This window comes from Poeciliopsis prolifica, unplaced genomic scaffold (assembly GCF_027474105.1).
Source record: "Poeciliopsis prolifica strain line A6 unplaced genomic scaffold, Auburn_PproV2 SCAFFOLD005, whole genome shotgun sequence".
NCBI classification, from domain to species: domain Eukaryota; kingdom Metazoa; phylum Chordata; class Actinopteri; order Cyprinodontiformes; family Poeciliidae; genus Poeciliopsis; species Poeciliopsis prolifica.
The window spans coordinates 16,609,324-16,625,211 of NW_026562380.1; the positions used below are offsets into that span (position 1 = coordinate 16,609,324).

Here is a 15,888-nt window from a genome sequence, read left to right on the forward strand (position 1 = left end):
ACATATCCCTGCTCTGTCAGGTCGACACGCACCACAGCCTAACCAACATGTCTCTCTGTGTGTCACTTTTCTCAGTTAAGTTTTCTCTCTCTTATTTTTTTTCACGCACCTGTTTTTTTTTTTTTGTTGGTCTTTTTACCTTTTTCTTTCACTTTTCTCTCAATTCTTGTGAGACAAAAAAAAAGGCACACAGAGGAACACGGCATGAAGGGAAAGAAAAGCACATCTTTTCTTTCTTTTTCCTCCGCCTGCTCTGAAACCGAATCAAAAAGAGAAGCTTGCTTTGATCGACGAGGCATCAGCGGTGACATGATTCAGACTGAGCCCGTCGTTGAGAAACCTGTGCTTAAAACTGAAATGTAAACTATGACTGTTGCGTCTTAAGCTTGATTTATGACGGAACATTTTTCTTTCTTTCTTCCTTCCTTGCTGCGTGTGTCCAGAAGCGTCACAATTCGGCTCGGTGTGCTGACATTTTGTATTTATTTTTTTCCTAATTCTTGCTTGCTCTGTTTACAGTTTCTCTATTATTTTACTTTTTTGCTTCCATCTTAAGGGGTCACCATTGCAAGAGCACATGAAAGCTAATTTGTGCTTGCATCTTAAACGTCAACAAGAGTTTTTTAAAATTTGTTTTTGATCATTTAAGCCATCCTATTAAATTTCAAACTTCCCCTATTTGTTTATGTTTTCACTCTCCTCTGAAGCTCACATTTTTAATCCATCCAGCTCTTTTCTCCTGCCTTCTTTTTTTTTGTTTGTTTGTTTTTATACCTTCCTTCTCCTCTTTTTAACGTCAAAACAAACGCAGCAGAGGAAAAGGAAAAGGCAGATTTCTGCTGCTCTACCCTCCAGCCTCTCATCCTCTCGGCTTCCTTTTCACTTTTTGAAACACTCCGCGCCTGATCGCATCAAAGCCCCAGCCTCTGCGTCTTCTCTCTTGCTTTCTGACTAATTGCGATAGTAAAAAAGACGCAGAGTAAAGCCGCTCTGTCTTCCCCCCCCTTTTGTATTTTTAGGTGACACAGTCATGTCAGACGGTGTCACGTTCTTCAGGTGCGCCCTGCAGATCGGCTCGGGTTCGACGGTCGTCCCCCCTCCCCGGCGGCAGCTGTTTACGTCCCACAGAGACAAACCCAGACTCTGCCGTCTCGGGAAAAATTGTCCACCTTGGTTCTGATTTGACTTTTGGCCTTCTACTTTCAGCTGACGCTAAAAAATTGTAGTTGATAGCTTTTCATTTTTTTCTCTCTCTCTCTCTCTCTCTCTCTTATGAAGCTCCGGTTAGACACAGGCCCCTGAAGGTTTCTCCAGGTGCCTGAGTTAGACAGATCAAACCAAACAATTGATTGCCGAGAAAAAAAAATAATGCCGAGTAATTATGGAAGTCCGACCCGGTGCGAAAAGTGCGGTTTGTTTGCATTGGGTATTGTGTTTTTCGATAAATAAAACTTTGTAGCAATAGTGAAACTCTGAATCAGAACAAGAATTACTTTGTTCGATGAACTTTTGAAGGTGACATATAAAGTTTTTCGGCGGTAGTAGGAGGGATGTTAAATGTTTGCAAATGATTATTACTATTTTGAGGTGCATTTCTAGAGGTGTTGCAGTGCATTGACATTTATCTCAAATAGGGAGGCATGAGCCTGTTTGTACTATTGTTAAAGTGTTTCGGAGGCGGTGTTTAAATTGTACTATGCAAGTAAAAAAAAATAAATAAATAAAGATACAAGAGCAGCTGAAAGAATTGGCTTTGAAATTGCAAAACTGCCAAAAACCTGACGTGATATTTAATTTATGCTGGTCGCACTGATGTATAAACTGTGGCATGTGGCTGTATTTTTGTTTTAATTGGTGTCAGACTTGTTTTCTTCTTATAAATAAATCCATAAGTCATTCTGAAACCGTGATGCTTTGGAGTGATAATATTACCAGAGCACCAGGGGAAATTTGCCTTGTGAAATGTTCGGTTCTCTGACAACCCACTCAGTTTCGACTGGAAAAAAAAAAAAAATCGTTTAACCTTTTCAGCAACAACAAATGCAGGCTTAAAAAAAAAAAGAACAAGACAGAAAGAGAGAGAGAACAGAGAAAAGTAAAAAAGAAAAATAAATCTGAAATGATAGTGGCTTGAATATTGTCATGTTCTCGTGAAGTTTCACTGCAAATTGAAAACCCTGCTGCTGGCTACAAAGAGTTAAATTTTTGAATGATCACAGTCATCCCAAAAACACAGTTTGAGTCACTGCTTTTCTTTTGACGTTTTATCTGAATGCAGGCGCTTCTTCTTTCCTTTTCTCTTTTCTTTTTTTGCCGGCACCTCGTCTCCAGCCTTACATGCCTGAATGAAAATGCCTTTCGGCTTGATGACAAACCAAAAGTTTCAAAATAACACGTTCAATAGTTTTCGCCCTACTCTTTGTGCAGAGGGTGGAGTAAAGTAAAATGCAATTTCACTGCTGACTGGATCATTTAGTTCACATCTGGAGTTTAAGTCTTTGGGTAATTATGTGTCAAACACAGGCTGTTGCTTCTGTGTCTCCCCACCTTTGACTAATTCGTTGCTGCAAGTCAAATTCTGCCTTTAACATTAATCCAAATTTTATTCCCAGATGAATAAATACCAAGCTGTGGCGAACCTTTGGTGAACATTTGGAAATTTTTGAGGCACCTGCTGCTCCCTGTCGCACCTTCTCCTATTTCTTGCTGCAGTTTTTTTTTTTTTCGGCTCTCAGAAAAGATTTTCTGAAAAGGCATTAAATGTCACGCACTGTTCATTTGGTCCCTCTGACCTAAAATGAGACAATAAGTAAATATAAACATGTTCAGTCAGTTTCAGAAAGGCATCTTTGGGGCCGTGGGTGGCATCAGCTTGCTGCTGTCGGCGGCTGTCAAACCGTCTCCTTGCATCTTTGCACAGCTCGGTGCTTTCACATATAACTAGAATCTGCCTTTTTTTTTTTTTTTTTACATTTCTAAAATTTATGCACAAGAGCATAAGCAAAAAGAAAACTATTACGTGTTTTGTTTGTTTGTACTCGGGTATCTGGGCTTGTTGTGGCTTTTGCATCTCGCAGTATTCCAGCCACAGCAGTGTGTGCCTGCCTGTCTGCAGATGTGTAATTAATATCTGCATTAATAATGCAACTGCTAGCCTGTTTTGAGATGAGTAAATATTTGCTTTTATTTGTGACATTTTACGTGTGTGCGCTCCATCCTGGACACGCAGCGGTTTTTTTTTTTTACACTTTTCTCCACTGAGTACGCACAGCATTTTGGATGTTTCTGTGTGTGTGTGGGTGTATATGTGTGTTTCACATATGTGTTGCAGAGATCAAATTACTAATATGTGTAATATGTGTATTTCAGTATTAGTATTCGCTTGTCTACAGTCTTTCATGTGTATTTTTGTCTCTCTATATATATTTTTATGCGCTAATAATTGCTGTATAGTGTGGGTTATTGTCTGCTATTTGTAATTTTCAGAGCCTTTGCAACACGTGATTTTGTTATATTGTTTTTGTGTATTTAATTATACCGTTTCAGTATTTTCTTGATTTATTTATTTATTTGTTTGAATTTAGGAGTGAGTCCTTTTCGTCAGAGCAGGTGTGTTTAGTTGCTGTTTCCTTTTGTTTAATGTGCATAATGATTACAAAAAATAAGAATAATGTGACTCTTTGAAGTAACATTTTCTAACTATGGCTGGTATTTATGCATGTGTTCTGTTTTGCCCTGAATTTGTTCACATTGGTGTTGCGAAAATGCATGTTTGCTCACGTGTGGGACTTTATGTTTCTATCTGCAGGGCTCTGATAGCATGCGCAACTGTAGTAGTGTGGGTGTATTGGGACTGTGCATGCATGCTTTTGTTAGTGTGTTCATGCAATTTATGTGTGAAGTAGGCCTTCGCAAACCTGTCACTTGGTCTTTGCAGAAATATAAACCTGAAATATTAAAGTTTTGGGTAGGTTTTGCTGTTTTTCTTATGTATTTTTTGCATTTGAGGATTATGTTCAGAGTAGCTCTTCCGAGCACTGTGTGCAGAGAGGGGTGTTTTTGTATGTATCAGATGGCCTTTAGTGTAAACATCATCGCAGATGAAGTCTTGATGCTAGTTTGTAGACTTAAAGTAAAAGCTCAAAAAGTGTGTGTGTGTGTGTGTATGTGTGTGTGCACGTGCGTGCTGAGCAGCGTATGCATTTGCATGCACATGGGTGTGTGAAGGAGTTTGTTCCCTCTCCGCTCCGCTCATCATCTGTCCCGCCTGACATTTACACATTCAAATCAGAGACTGTTTATCCGCTGTTTTGAGACACATGACAAGATTTCTTGCTTTGTTTAAGCTAATCACCGGCGTCACTGCATGCGAAGACATGCATGCAAAGGCTCACTCAGCGCAGATGTTTTGAAATCGAGCTGAAACCTCGCATCTGTAAGACGTCAACTTTTCAGGAACCATAACAAGGGCCCTGTTTTGACCTCACCACTGTGCAGTTTATGGATTTTTTTGCCCTCACTCTGCCTTTTTTTTTTCTCTTAACTTTTAAATTATATTCTCAGCTCAAGTGTTGATGTTTTATTTTTTATTTTTGTAATTGACTTTAGATGTTCTTGCTCGCTCTTAGAGTCTTCTTCTGCTTCTAAATCTGTTTTGATTCTGTGCTGCTTGACACATTATCAAATGTCAGTGTTTTTTTTTATATAACTGTTCTATATTTCCATATTATCACCTTTGTACAATGTGCAGTTTGTGGCAAAGGAAGGAGTTACCAAGTCAGCACAAATTGGGTTTTGATAAGGTCAAACTTGCATGTAAACAAGAGCAAGGTCTGCGGGACCAAAACAAAGAGAGTTACACAACTGTTTTAAAAATAATAATACAAAAATTAATACATTTCATATTCAGTCACTCATAAAACTAATAATTCCCTCTCAGCTTCATTATGCATTGATGCTGTTATCTTTTTTTCTCCCCAAACCTTTTTGGCTTTCTTTTTACCTTTTCATGTTTTAAATGGACATATGATTCATAAGGCATATTGACTTTGACTTACTTTATAATCTCAGCTGGAACAATAACATTTCCCTTTACTGACTGATGAAGGCCAATAACTGAAACAAATAAATAAATAAAAGATTAGTGACCTAAGAAACCCTTTGAAAATATTCAGTTTGTTTTGATAATTTTACTTCCTCAGTCCGTCTTATTTTGGACCGGTGAAAATAATGTAATAAATTACAGATGTACTAATGTCATTTATTTATCTATTTTTGTCATCTTAAAGATGCACCAGTCAGACGTTTGTGACCAATTTGACGTCTTCTGTTTTTGTACGACTGTCTCCTGAAAATGTTTGTATTTTGACACAATTAGACACAAGATCTCCATTTCTAATGTTTGTGAAATTACATGTCTATGCTTAATATTGCCTTCAGCGTCGTTTATTAGCAGAAATGTTTATTTATTAGCAGCACTTGTTCTTGTAAATGGCAGTCTATGTGTTCTCCAGAGAAGTACCTTCTTTATCTTATCACTGAGATTTCCTAAAGTCTGCAAATGTTTCTAGATTCGACATGTTCCATAGCTGAAAGAGACGGAAAGCTCGAAAGGACGAAACAATGCAAGTTTGTCATACGCTGTTCAGCCTTCCTGTTATCTGCTCAAAATCTGGTTTTCTCTTTCAGCCTGAATGAGCCACAGGTTTGAGGTGTCACAGAAAATATAATTTCCTTTGAAATAGCTCCTTCCTTCTCTGTGCTCCCACCAGCTTCACCTTAAACAACTCGCTGATGCTGAACCTAGCTAGGCTAAATGTCAATCTTCTCTCTTCAGTAACTACTTCCACTCCAATTTTGATTTTGACTTTCACTGGCTGGAGGAAATATGTCATTTTTTTTAAAATTTCCCAGAAGATCTTTTTAGTGCACCTCATTTTTTTATTTGTGAAATTTTTTTTCTTCCCTTTTTTATCATTTCTGACAGGAAACACAACCACTCATTTCTGTGTTGATACATCAAACACTTTCTGACGACTATTTTCTATTTCATTTTTTTTTCCCTCCTCCCTCACAGCTCTAAATTACGCGATCATCTGTGTGACACGGCTTGGATTTGAAGCGCATCAGTGGAAATTATTTAGATGATCTCGTTACTATCACTGCATCTGTCATCAGCGTGAAGAAGCTTTTCCTGCGCCATTTTTTGGTCCGCTTTTGGATGGGCTCAACCTCCTGAAACTAAAATTCAAATGACACTCACACATGCAGATATCAGTCACGTTTTCATCTCTAGATTTCACCTCCTCCCTGTGATTTTGATATTCTCAGTAGTCTAGTTTCATGAAATGCATTTTAGGGTATATTGATGTTGCTCTGCTTGGCTCATCTCCCGTGTGGAGGAAATTGTTTTTTTGTCGTGTCTCCACAGCACCACCATCACTTCATGACTCTGTTTGGGTTCGGTTAAGTCTGTTGCTGCAGCACAAGAGTCTGTATATCAGAAAATAAGCCACGGATTGTTCTGAGGTTGTTTTTCTCCTTTATAGTGGGTGTGAAGGTGTTTCAGTAAAACATCTTAAAGCCTTACCATATCCTGCCTGACATGAAGTACCTTCCAAACCACATACGCCAGCATGTTCTGATTCCTACGTTTATTACTTTTTCACACTGAAGCAGCATAAGCATTATTGTGAAATAATGATGTTGCATGTTCTTATAAGAGATGTAACTGGAGAAATGTACAATTACGAAAGGCACAATCATGACTTGGAAATGTAAACTGCTTCCAATTTAGCAAAATGTTAAAAAGGAGACATCGTTGGCACAACTGCTAAATATTGCAGCCAGTAAAAGCCATCAAACTTGTTTTGTAAAATAAAAGCTATTCCATCACATTATATGTGTCTAAATATTTTTTCTTTCCTTTAAATACGACAATTTTGTAAATTGTAGTATTTTACTGTAGATTATTATGCAATGGAAAACTCATACCGGCTCATACTGAGTCGCCACATGTCGTGACATTGTTGCACTTGTTCCAGGAGGTCACAGCGACTTTGCCGGGCTCACAGATACCTGAAACGGGTCACAAGAGCCGGAGGGTGCACATGAAACATCCTGCAGCTCTGACAGTCACTCAGGAAAGAATCCAAATTTTGCACTAGCAACACGAGCGGGCTGTCGAAACAGTAACTCCAAGAAGAACATCCGCTCTGCCTCCGTGTTTGTACCTTCACTTGCGAAAGCACAGATGCCAATATGATGAGAGGGGGAAAAAAAAGGAGATGTTGGATGATGTTGTAAAAGCCAACACACACACACACATGCATACACACACACAGAGAGAGATGGAAGGGGGTTGAATCAGCAGAACTTTTGTAAGTGAAATATTTCCTGTTTCTGACTCGATTCCTTTTGAACCTTTCAAATGTTTGACCAACTCTGGCAAATTTGGAGTTCAAGGCAACTAACCAAAAAAAAAAAAAGAGAGAGAAAGAATCAGGTTATGTCAACAATATCACCTTCATACCAGAGCTGTTTGCACTAACTGGATTCATTGCTTTATTTGCTGTGAATATTGGCCATACGTTCAGCTTCCCTCTTTGTTATTGTCTTATGTTGTCTGCTGTTGTAGACATGTGTGGTGAACTGTATACAAACCTCAGTGAAATGTAAATATGTTGCAGTCGGCCATGCTGAGAACTGAAACATATCGATTCTGGATTTTCCCTGTGCTCTGCTGCCTCAGCCTCTCACTGATATTAAACCTCTCACTTCCTTTTTGAGGCCGGTTTGTTTACCAGCCAACCAGCTATTTTTACAGGAGGCTTCTTCTCACCAGCAAGAGTTCGTTTACCGTCGAAAAGGATGTGTCCTCCCCACCCGTGCTGCTGTTGCTGTGCGGCTCACATACAGGTGTATCATAATGGTTTTACAACTTTGCAGGTTGGCATTTTCAGGCAGAGATGGTCACAAGAGTAGCTGCAACAGGAGCTGATGGGTAAATGTGCAGTTTGAACAGTCATGCTAGAAATGACACGTGCAGGTCATTGCTAAACAATCTTCTGATTTTGAGGGCTTTTCCACAGCATAATCCTGACTCTCTTAAGGACACAGTAGGTTTCCTAGCATGCACAATATGGAGTGATGACAATACTACTCTGACTGGTTTGAGTTTAAGCAAAACATCCATAGTGACACTGTTTGTTGTCATAATGGCAGCATATTGGGGTCAATATGCTGCGAGACATGGGGATGCATTGTGGAGGCAGTGGTGACGTATATATGATAATAGCATCCATTCAAAGCATCCATTCACGAACATTCACATGGTGGTGAGCTATACTGTAGCCGCTCCTGTCTTTCTGTCAGCAGCTGCTGATGACCAATCCACATGCCAGGAACTTGTCTACCATACAAGAGGCTCTTTCCTGAGAAGAATCTGTGATTCTGGGTGGCACAGAGCCCTCAGCTGGAAAGAAGGGCGCACACCTCCAAATTGCACCCCCTCCTTAAGTGTGGTGATTGATGGCAGGCTGAAGGAAATCATTTTTCAAGCTCCGGTTCGACTGTGCTGTGCACGTATCAAAAGCACCAGGATCATGTTGACTTAGGAGGAGGATATGCTAGCAGACTCAGTGACTCATACAGATTTTATAGCGTCGCAGTTTCAGTTGATATCCCCGAATAACCCACGCTTTGATGTTTACCTTTGATCGAGTAGAATGTCGTGCATAAAAAAGAAGAAGAAGAAAAAAGGTTCACCAGGATGTGGAAAACCCCTTTCAGGCTAATTAGGACGAAAACTCTTCGTATTAAGGCCATTACCAAGGGAACAGCGTTGAGATCCTCTAGTGCTAGAGCTTCATCCTGACGGTGGTCTAAGAGAGCCATTCAAGACCTGCTGGCATAGGTGACAAAGTGAGGGAGGAGGCACGCAAAATCTCTGGGAAAATGGTTACTAAGAGACAAGCAGCGTCATAATTGCCTTCAATTAAATTATGTTTCCAGATGCTTCTGTCCAGCTCTGTGGCTCATGTGTTTTCCTGTGCTTCTTTTCTTTTCTTTTTTTTATTTTTCTCAAAAAGACTGTGTTAGACTTGGGAAACATTGTTCAAACAACCAAGAACACTATAGGGTCCTGCAGTTTGCATAACTGACTTTGGTAGAAATACATTGATGTAATCGTTTTTCTGGCTTCATCGTTTCGTGATTTTGGCGTATTTTTACACAGATTATTATTTTGTCTAGACCAGATGGATAAAAGGAATATCAGTCAGGTTGAGTTAAACCTTGATTTGTGCTTCATTGTGTTGATGATTAAGTTTTGAACAGAAGGCCTCACCTCCATCTCTGCAAATCACCTGTCCTCCACCTCTGTGGTTATCAGTTGATGTGAGATGTTCATCATAAGGTGTTAGATATGTTTTGTTGTGATAAGTGATGGGATTCATAATGACTCAACGCCCCCAACTTGGCTTCATTAGTTCAACAGGCTGCAACTTTGATAGTTTTAACTTAACGTTTAACACATTATTTGTTTTAACCCTGATTCCTAGAGACCCTTGTACATTAAATATTGCAAGCTTTTTGCAGTGATGTGCCATTAAAACAGAAACAGATGATATTACTTGATGCATGAAGGACCCAGAGTAACGATCACAAAGTGACAACCTTTTTCTCGACTTTAGCTCGGAAAGAGGACCGGAGAAGATTTTCTATCAATAGCAATTTAGCATTTGGAAGCAAATCACAAACTGTGGAGTCAAATAATTTAAGCAGTTTTAAAAGTCAGACGAGGTGGAAAAAAGTACTATATGCTTTTTCCTCTACTTCATTGGAAAAATAGACATGCTGTTAACTTCAAAAAGGTAATCTTGTGTGTTTAACTAAACCAGAATGCTCCGTTCTTAAGCAAAATAGTTTGCGTCATATTTTAATTTGCTTTTCCCTACAACGTAAAACACCTGACTGAACTCCGTTTAAGGAAGTGTTGCATGCTTATGTTCCCCTCGTCTCCTTTTTTCTGGGCTGCTGGCTCCACCTTATTATATTCTGCTCAGTCACCAACAGGGAGGGTCTTCTCTGGTTATAGAAATTAGTCTGTTACTGAAGCTACAGACGGGAAAATTAAGCTTTTTTTACCTTTTTACTTATGAATCATAATAACGCAGATAGAAGAAGCTTAGAATAGAAGATAAATTTATTGACCCAAACTTGAAGCATGCAGGTTCAAACTAGCATAATGAGAGAACAATAGAAACAAGGCTATACAGTAAGGATAAGAGAAATGATACCGTACAGTTATTATTGTATGCTCCATTTAAAAGAAATGTGCAGCAAATGAGACAAATAGTATGAAATTCATTTGAGTTGTAGCTTCATCTGAAGTGATATTTGCATCGCTGCTGGGAAATGTCTTTAATGATATTTGTATGATTGCTTCTTAATTGCAACTAAACACCTTCGTTGCTGAAGACCGCAGCACTCATGGCCTAACCACGTTTGAAACAAATGTTCCACCGTGGCACACTGTAAATCCATCTGCAATCAAGCCTTATCTTGTTGTGTCGTAGATTAGAACAAATTAAGTCACAGTTTTACAGTGCTATAATATATTTTGTTAAATAAACAAAAAGTATAAAGAAGGGAAGTTTTCATCTCATGAAAATTTGTGCGTAGGCCTAATTTGCACCACAAGTAGGGTGGATGTTTTTCTCTACACCTCGTCTTTATGGTGAATTAATGACAATTTTCTCCTGGGGATATTATTAGCTTTGGCTGTTTGAGCTGTTTTTCTGTTTATCTTAGTGGAAGGGGGAAAAAAAAAACAAAAAACCGAAATGACAAAACTATCAACCCAATAAAAACTATTTCATTGCCACGAGACTGAGCTGTTCTGTGCTTCTCAAGGAAGATTTCACTGATTCACCTGCGCTTGCCGCTACTGAGAATTATGTACAAAAACAGGTCTTGCGAGGAAGAAGCTCTTGTGTCACTCTTCCAATAATTTGCTTGTGAAAGGTCAGTGATAAAACCTGAAGATAAGCAGATTACCATCAGTCAGATGCATCACACAGTATGTAAAAACAACACTGAGGTCTGGTGATCCGATGCAACATTTGACGAGTTAAATGTGCGTTTTATGGACTTTGAGGTCAAGTCTATGAAACACAAAAAAACTACACAATTTAGTAATTCAGATTCTGTAAATTAACAGTTCATTTGTCTGTTCTTGTCTCTATGAATGTCAGTCATTATATCTTACCGTCAACTTAGGTTTATTTACTACAATAGTCAATGAAGTTGTTTTATATTATATATTTTTTTAGATTATAATTGGTTATTATGAGAGGAACAACAATGCAAAGCAATACATTTTAATGTACGAACATAGGGATAGATGATGTCTAATCCTTAAAACAAAGATGTTGCATCTTTTTTTTAAATAGTTTTTGTTTTTTCACTGCTGGCTCTCTGCTTTTGTTTCCTCCTGTCCAACGGAGAAAAATAAAACAATTCAATTCCAGGGACCATGGTTGTGAGGTGTCGACTGAACGGTTCTGACAGGTCAGCATTCAAATCCTAATCCAGTCTATTTGTAAAGCAAAATTGAAAACCAGCAAGTTTTCCCAGAGCGTCATACAAAAATACGATAAATAAGAGATAAAGCCAAGAAACAAAACAGACATTAAAATACTCATAAAACAGAACAGAGACAAAGAGCGTGTTGACTCAAAAAACATGCTTTTCTTAAAAAGAGGCGTAGAAACAGTACGCGAATGCTTGTGTGTTTCAAGTTAAAAGACATCAGCAGAGATTTGAAGCTGCTGATAACGGGATAGGGATGCATGACCGGCACCGGCTGAAGTTCATAGCAACAGTCGAGACGGGCTGAGATGAAGGCGTGTTTTGTTCTCTCCGAGTCATGCCTCAACAAAACTGACTGAAGTATTTTTATTTGCCGTAAGTGGAGGAAACTTTTTTTTTTTTTGCTAAACAGATTTGATCTGTTTGACAAAAACGTTGAACCCGTGTCAGTCATTACTGCCCGAATGTGATACGCGATGTTTGATGAATGACCTCAGGAAAGCAAAATTACAAGCAAGTTAGCTCAGGTACTTTTAGATCAGGATATAATAATCTCTTCTTTGGATTCATTGAATCCGAAAAAAATGTTTTGCCATCCAAGCCTCGACGTTTTCAACACAATTTAATGGATTATTAGGAATCACACGGTCCAAGGTGGATAGAAAATGTTCAATATTAACACCTAATCCACGCTTGTTGATGAGAACAGGTTCCCAATAAAATAAGTACAACTATATTGTTGTATTACTCTGAACATGCGAAAGACTGCTGTGACAATATCCATTTGAAATGGAAAAGGTTTGGATTTTTTATTTGGAGTTAAGGAAATGTTTACAATTTTGTCATTGAAGGTTGCAATTTTTAAAAAATTGGTTGTAGGCAAATTGCAATGTGTTCCATATTTAATATGTGTTTGCGTTGTTTGTGGCAACTCCTGGCAGATCAGTTATCTGAGCTTTAGTTTCATTTTTTATTTTGCATAAAATAAAGTTCAGCTTACACTAAATGATTCAGCCTAAGCTGAGCTTTGCGTTTTGTACGGTTACGGTGCAGATTGTAAAAGTGTGAGATGCTCCTTTAGATAAGCGGTGCAGATGTGTAAAAATCTCAAGACTAAGTTAACGTTAGACAACTTTTCCAGTGAAATGAGGAGAGAAAGTACAAAACAGAAGGGAAATGTAGAAATTATATTTTTGACCAGTTGCATATTTTTTGGGAAAGAAACATGCATGGAGTTGTGGTTATTAATTTTGGTAAAAAAGAGAGATATCTTAAACAGATAAATTTCATTGTGAGTTTTCAGCGTGTAGAAATCTACAAGAATGTTACTATCATATCTATTTATCATCTTGTTAATGTTAATTAAAAATAAAGGTGGAAGTAGCCTGGGATGTATTGATTAAAACGAGTGAATTGAAGACAGTGGAAGCCTTTTTTTTCCCCTCTCTTTTCTCCTGTCACACAGAAACGAGCTTCGTTTCTTGTCAGCGCTCAACCCACAAAATAATGCATCCATCCGTTAAGTGCGTGGGTCGACTTTTCAGGCGCTGACTTATCTGTTAAACAAAACTCAAAACATGTGCAAATCGTGAGTGATAATCTGAGACCTGAAAACAAACAAACAACAACAAAAAAAACCCTGAAAATGTTATGAAAAAATTGAAAAACAAGTGTGTGTATGTGGTGTGTGTGTGTGGGGTGTGGGGGTGTGTGTGTGTGGGTGTGTGGTGTGTGTGTGTGTGTGTGTGTGTGGTGTGTGGTGTGTGTGTGTGTGGTGTGTGTGTGTGTGTGTGTGTTGTGTGTGTGTGTGTGTGTGGTTGCGTTTCTAAATGATGAGTGAAAGTTCTGTGAACTTTTGCATCATTAATAAAATAATTTCTTCTCCACACTGAAAAAAGTGATTTTTGCGAGTGTTAAATATGATCCATAAAAATGAGGTAAATTTTAATGTATTTTTTCAGGTAGCCAATGATTGAAGAAATGTTGGGTAATTTCTACATGTGCTACCCATTCGTTAACATTAAAAACTACTAGATAGGAAATTACAGTAAAATCTACCCCCCATTCTTAAGTCCGGTGCTCCAAAGTTGCGCATGCGTCAGACCGCGTTTTTGAAAGAGAAGCGGGACAAGGAACTCTGCATCCTCTCTGCCATCGAACCGGGAGCTGAAGGTAAGATATTAATATAGTTGTTCTGTGAATGATAGCACGAATGCAAATTCTAAAATTACAAATGATTAGATACTTCACTTATATTCGATGTGCATCTCTGTAACATGCCAATACTGTACATCAAAATTTGAATTTTTCCATGGCGCCAACATGGCCGTTAACTGTCTGGACAACAACAGGTAGTTTTAATTTGTTCGCGGTGCTTTTGAGATTAGCCAGCATGCATGACTGTTTGTTACCGCTGGTTTTAAGGTTAGAAACTAGTCTAACGCTAAAGCTGAACTTTTGCCGGTGTGGTTAAGTTATAACGGTCGTTAAGTATCTGCAGGTCTCTGCTCCCACGTCACGCTGCACCGAGACACAGGCACAAATAATTTGCTGAACAATTCATTAGTGTATTTTCGCCGCACATGAGAAGTTCCGTCTTAAAATACTAATAGTAATATGTCGCCAACATATGAAATGCCTGCCGTGTTTTATATTGTTGACCTGTTAGCTAACATGGCTGCTGGAGTCGCTCTCCGCCGCGGTCTGTTTAAAAACAACATGATTTTCTCTCCAGTTCACCTGCATGTCTGCGTACGTGTGTCTATGTTGTGAAAGTTTAGCGTTACTTCTCATAGTTTTATAATTTTTCTTCCCATCAAGAAACATTCATGTGAAGACCATGAGATCTGGTTTTTCATTTAAAATTTGATTTTTGTCCTTTTATGTCCTAGATCAAGGAAGAGTTCAGACTTATCGACAGTTTCCTTGGAGGAGACATTCATGCTAAAGCTTGATGAGAACACACCAGGTCTTCTGCAGCTTATGCTGCTAAACGAGGGGCTGCTGGTTCAAAGATGCACCTTCTGCTGGACACTTTAAATGACGTATGTTAATTTTTTTTTTTCAGAAATATGTCATTATTGATATACTTAAATTAAAAATGGAAATAATTTGTAAAGAATTGCTTTGTTGTGCACAAAGTTGAGCTCCTTACCAACTTAGTGTGTGTAAATCTCTCCCCACTCTCCACTAACAGTCTTTTCACTAAATTGTATCTCCCTACAGCCACAGAGCATTGAGGAAAAAAGGGATACAGTTGTCTGCTGCCTCATTAACTACAGGTATGTCCTTGAAAACAGATGATCGATTAACTCAAGGGATCCCTCTTCACTCCTTTTCCTTCTTTCATCTTGTCTTTCTATCTTCTGATCACTACCCTCTGCTCTCCTTTAGATATGTTGAAATGTATGGAAAAAGCATCTTCAATAAAATTTTAAATGTGTATCTTTTTTGATTATTTTTAACATATAGGAATGTGAGGACCACACAGACAAAACAATGAAGGTGATCGTGATGCACACATCATGGCTGAGGAGGATCCATCAGATTGTGATTGAGGGAAACCAAGTGATGGAAGGATGTGGAAGCCGAACAAAGGCATGTGTACTGCTGATGGGACTCATATTTGCCCTGAACCTGGACTATCCAAAGCAGCTCAAGAACACATTTGAAGCTTTTCAAAAACTTTTTTTGGAAATTGATGGGGCAAAACTACTGAAGAAGGTCCACAGTCTGAAGAACAAGCTCAAGGCATACATTTTCCGTCTTGTTCCAAGAGGATCTTTTGTCTGGACAGAGTTTTAAGGTAGTATAGCTTTTTTTTATTAGTGTTCTGTTCTGTCCTCTGCTCCACACACAGACACAGACATATATGTGGATACATAAGTACGTTGCAGCCTCTCTCAGCCCACTCCATTGTTCTCTGATTTCTGAAAATGGAAAAACAATGTAAACTGGACAGTCTGGTCATTAACACTGACTGAATTCTGACAAATTTAAAAATCACCTCTTTCCCAATTTCGTTGTTTCTGTTATTGTCATTCTACCTGAATGAGTGCAACTATATTAACTGAAGACTGTTGATTTTCTGATCTGTTTTCATCCACATGTACACACGCAGAAAAAATCTCTTACTGTTTGTGTGTGAGTTTTGTGGCTTTTCAAATAGAATGAGGGGCCTCTGAAAGTTTTGTTTGCATTAGATACTTATTCAGAAAGAACATATGAAGCCGTTAGCTTAGTGCATTATAAAACGGGTTTTGAAATGTTGTGTGAAGCTGTTGTACTGCACTTTAT

The 15,888-nt window shown here is 38.5% G+C and overlaps 2 long non-coding RNA genes across 4 annotated transcripts in view; both read left to right on the plus strand.

Annotated features, from left to right (window-relative positions):
• LOC129359580 (uncharacterized) overlaps positions 1 to 15,888 on the plus strand; it is a 105,765-nt gene that overhangs the window by 53,066 nt on the left and 36,811 nt on the right. The window lies entirely within an intron of this gene.
• Positions 13,445 to 15,693, plus strand: LOC129359581 (uncharacterized). Its single transcript, XR_008605928.1, has 3 exons — positions 13,445 to 14,636; positions 14,818 to 14,873; positions 15,064 to 15,693. It is a non-coding gene; the product is annotated as an uncharacterized LOC129359581 (long non-coding RNA).